This window comes from Triticum dicoccoides, chromosome 5B, assembly GCF_002162155.2.
Source record: "Triticum dicoccoides isolate Atlit2015 ecotype Zavitan chromosome 5B, WEW_v2.0, whole genome shotgun sequence".
NCBI classification, from domain to species: domain Eukaryota; kingdom Viridiplantae; phylum Streptophyta; class Magnoliopsida; order Poales; family Poaceae; genus Triticum; species Triticum dicoccoides.
Window position 1 is genome coordinate 677,622,362 of NC_041389.1, and position 4,307 is coordinate 677,626,668.

The window sequence follows — 4,307 nt, forward strand, 5'->3', positions numbered from 1 at the left end:
GGCGGCACCCGAGGCCATGCCCCTCACCCCGCCTATATATAGTAGCCCCGAGGCCTCCCGATCGCCCGAAGCTATCCGCCACACTCCCAGCTCCCTCCCCGTCCACTCACCCGAGCCAGAGAAGCTCTCCTGCCCTCCCTATGCCGCCATGGCCGCCGCCACGGCCCGGCTAGATTAGCCCGTGTTCGAGCCCCCCTCACTCCTTCCTCCACCCTCCTCGGTGTTCGTGCCCTACGGGAACGGGTGCGGCTCGTCCCCCTGAGCTCGCCCGTAGGTCGCACGGCCTGAGCGGTGGCCGGAGCCGCCAGCAAGCCTCGTTAGCGCTGCTCCCCTCCCTCTGTTCTGTCAGCATCGATGAGGAGGAAGAAGACAAAGGCATTGACCCCCCTGGAGCCTGGCAGCTGGCCTCGGGCCCCACATATTAGCCTCACGTCGTTGACCGGTCAGCGCCAGGTGGATAAGTGATGGGCCCCACCCATGGGACCCGCACGCGTCAGCCCCGCCACTGTTCCTTTGGATAAGATGAAAACATATTTCCCCGAATGTGCTTTCACTTTTTCTGTCCAGGCCCCTGTTTGGAAATCTTTTCATTACAGATGGGTCCCTCGTAGTAAAACCCTTATATCTCCGCAACCATAACTCCAAACGAGGTGATTCCAAAGCCTACTTCTTCGTTTCGTCGAACCCGTTCTGTTGGTTTCATTTTCACCATGGTTTGACACTGTGAAAATGACCTTTTTGCCTTTGCACGTAAACAGCCCCCTCCGAGAGAGAGCTGTTTTCGGGAAATCTTTCCGCGGCTTCACCACACTTCTCCCCGGTGCCTTCTTCATCCCCAGGCAAGCCAAAGTGACATTTTCATAGTGCCACTTCAATATTTGTGATTTTTCTACTTGAACTTATGAATATTCATGCATTTAAATTAGTTATATAATGACTATATTCTGTTAAATGCTTGTCATGTTAAAAATACTTGAACTACAGAATGTTTGAGGTAAATATTTTTGGTAAGCTAAGGAGAACTTAGTTGCAAGTAATAAATAAATAAATAATATGGGCATAGAGTTTGATGAGTAGTTTAAATATTATTTTGCATGGTGAATAATGATGAGAATGCTAGAAATGGTTCTTGTATAAGTAAAGTGAGATTTTAACCAGAATAGTAGCATGTGTTGATGATGGCTCGGTGGGAGCGTGGTTGGTGCAGTTGTTTGCATGATTATGTTATGCATATGTTAAGTGATGCATAGTATGGCATTATGACACCGGTTATTTTTATTCACATAAAGTTGAACCTGATTAATAATTCAACTTAAACATGTTGTTGACTGGGTCGTGGTGCCGCTGAAACGAGTCTTTCCCAGTGCAACCACATTTGCCGGTATGGGACGACCTTAATGCGTTTCATTGTCGTGCCTCTGGTCGGTGCCTCCAACTAGTGAAGGTTATGGGCGCGCGCTACCCTGATCAGGTAGGCGGAGCATAACCTTGTGAGCCCGTAGTTAAGTTAATTTTTGTATCCATGTCCCAGAGTGGGACGGGCCACGACGGTGGTCAAGGTGTCTGGAGGTAGACACGGGGCCACCCAGCACTAGCCCGTTGGGGTCTGAGTCGGGAAGGCCGAGAGAGTGTCATGACAATGAAATGGTTTCGTCGGAACGCCGTTGGTCCACCCGAATGGGAGTGCGAGGCCATGGGTTCCGTAGTGTGAGTACAATGTACTAACCTCTGCAGAGTGTTTTTAATCTATCGATAGCCGAGTCCACGGTTACAGACACGCTCGAAAGTAGGGTACACCATGGGTCAACACTTAATAAATATGCACACTAAATTGCACTATGGATGGCAGTGAGGTCATCTTGTTGAGTTGGACATGAGTTGTCGGGTTGTGATCGCCGTAAGGATCACGGGCCACGAGTTGGTCGGGTTGTGATCGCCGTAAGGATCACGGGCCATGAGATGGCCGGGTGGTGATCGCCGTAAGGATCACGAGTATGTTTTGGTAATATCTTGTTTATTGGTCACATCTGGTAAGCCAGTCAGGAGAATGAGTACCTGTTGAGCATAATCGCAGTATGTTGGATGTATGGTTGCATTGTTGCTTAAATGGTTAAATATCCTAATATTGTTTGTCATTATGTTTATGTTTATTGTGAGCTTGCAAGTACATTCAATGTACTGATCTGGCGTGTCATGCCAGCTTGTTGGTCATTCCAGATTTGATTGCTTGTTTGCCGTGGAGTCCTTGTTTGCGAGCTAGGATAAGCGTTCTAGCCAGAGTCCATGCGGAGTGGAGTTCACCACCGTCGCCGTTGTTCCGCTGCTAGAGTTATTCCGCTGCATCGTGTTGTTCTGCTGCTTGCATAGAGCAATAGTGGATGACGTAGTGTCGCTGTACCGATGTTATTCATTGTAATATCGGAAACTTTGTATTCATGTTGGTGTAATAAAGAGCTGGTTTGTTCTATGCTAAGCAGTGTCGTATTCTAGAAGACTTCTCCTCGATCTCTGGGCTGGAATATGGGGCGTTCCATTTTTCTCTGAGCCGGGGTGCCACAGGCTTGGTATCAGAGCAGGTCTGGCTGTAGGACGCCCTAGACCGCGCGAACATTAGAAAACGGTAGTAAAAACCCCAGTTGGTTTGTTGCACTTGATTGCTGCATTTGTTTGTTGCATAGCATGCATATAGCATTATTATTTGTTACTAACGGTTTATCTAGTGAGTGTAGCTGGCATTGGTTCGGATCCACTACAGCTCCACCTTTGCATTTCTCCAGTTCCCTTTTTCTTTCGGTGTTTGGTGTCATTTATGTCCCAGCAGAGTGATGTCAAGTGATCCCAACACTGTTTGCAAAAATGGTGCTTAGGTATCGCACCGATATCTTTCTTTCAGTCCCGTCTATCATTTCGATGATGGACATGCTTCTATCCCGGATCGTTTTTTGATTTTGTCGTGTTGGTAACCCTTAATGATCTTAGTTATCAAGAAAGGGTAATGTCAGCAGCCTCAGTTTTTCCTTGCTACCTATTTCTTGGATGAGTACGGATCTTTTTCCGTCCGCTTGATAATAATGTGGTTGCGACCTTCGTGTCCCACTACATGATTACCGAGTACGTCCTCGCCTCCGAGCTAGTTCAGGTTGCCACCTGGCTAAGCTAGCACTTGGTGTAGCGCTGTTTACACCAATTCTTCCACACATTTATTCGTCCTCGTGCACATCGCCACAACATATTAGACCACAATACCGGAGTTTCTGCGAAATTTGTGTGCTTAGGTGTGCATGCATATTATTGTGTGAGTAGCAGTAATATGTGATGATTGCTTGATTAATTATATTAGTAGAATGCTTGTGTGCTCTTGTTTTAGTCGTTTCTTTTGCTCCTTTCTTTGGGTCCTCAGTGTTACAAATTTTTCCCCTATTAAAGTTGCTCGTCAGCCGACACTGGAACCGAAGAGTCAGCAAGAAATGCATATATTTGGAAACTCAGCTAAACAGAATGGAATTATGAGCTGACTGAAGTGAAATTGGGAATATCTTGTCTGGATGCAAAAGAAATCCTGGATGGACCGTCAGTATCAAGTTTGCATTAGCGTACACTCATCACAACCAAATGATTAAATCAGCAAGAAGATAAATTGTGTGCAAGGTTGATAGAATATTATCAAAGGTATGGCTCATATACAAGTTTAATTTTTATTGAGGACGATTTTGGAAACCAATGTACCTGGAAGCAAGCAAAAATATGGCATATACTCAGAAAGGAAAATAATCCTGCAAAACCCTGTTTCATGCAAAAAATCAATAGCAAAAATATTCAAATGGTTATATATGTGGAAATCGGTCTGCATATCACAATAAGAAGCTTCTGTTGTAAGCAACCCAATCTTCCCTCGCAAGATTCCAGAGAAGCTTCCAAGGCAAGATTCATCTATCTTCCTCGGTACGATAAATGGATGACTTCTCGTACAAGGTACTCTGCTTTCTTCAGTAAGCAACTGCAAAAGCTTCCAGCATAAGGTACTGAGTCTTTCCCCAGCAAAGTCTTTAAGGGGGTAAGCTTCTGAAGCACGATATTCAGTCTTCTTCAGCAAGCTGTCCGATGAAAGTTTCGAGCACAAGACAACAAATATTCCTCAGTAAGACATTGGTACGAGGTAGTACGCTGTGAATTGACAGCGTATGGCAGTGAATCCCAAGAATCAAATCAGCAACATTTTGGTCAGAATCAAGAAGCAGTCAAAATACACGTCTGTCTCGGAATCTGGTCCTCATATATATGCAATGAGCATACCTGTAGGACCTTGA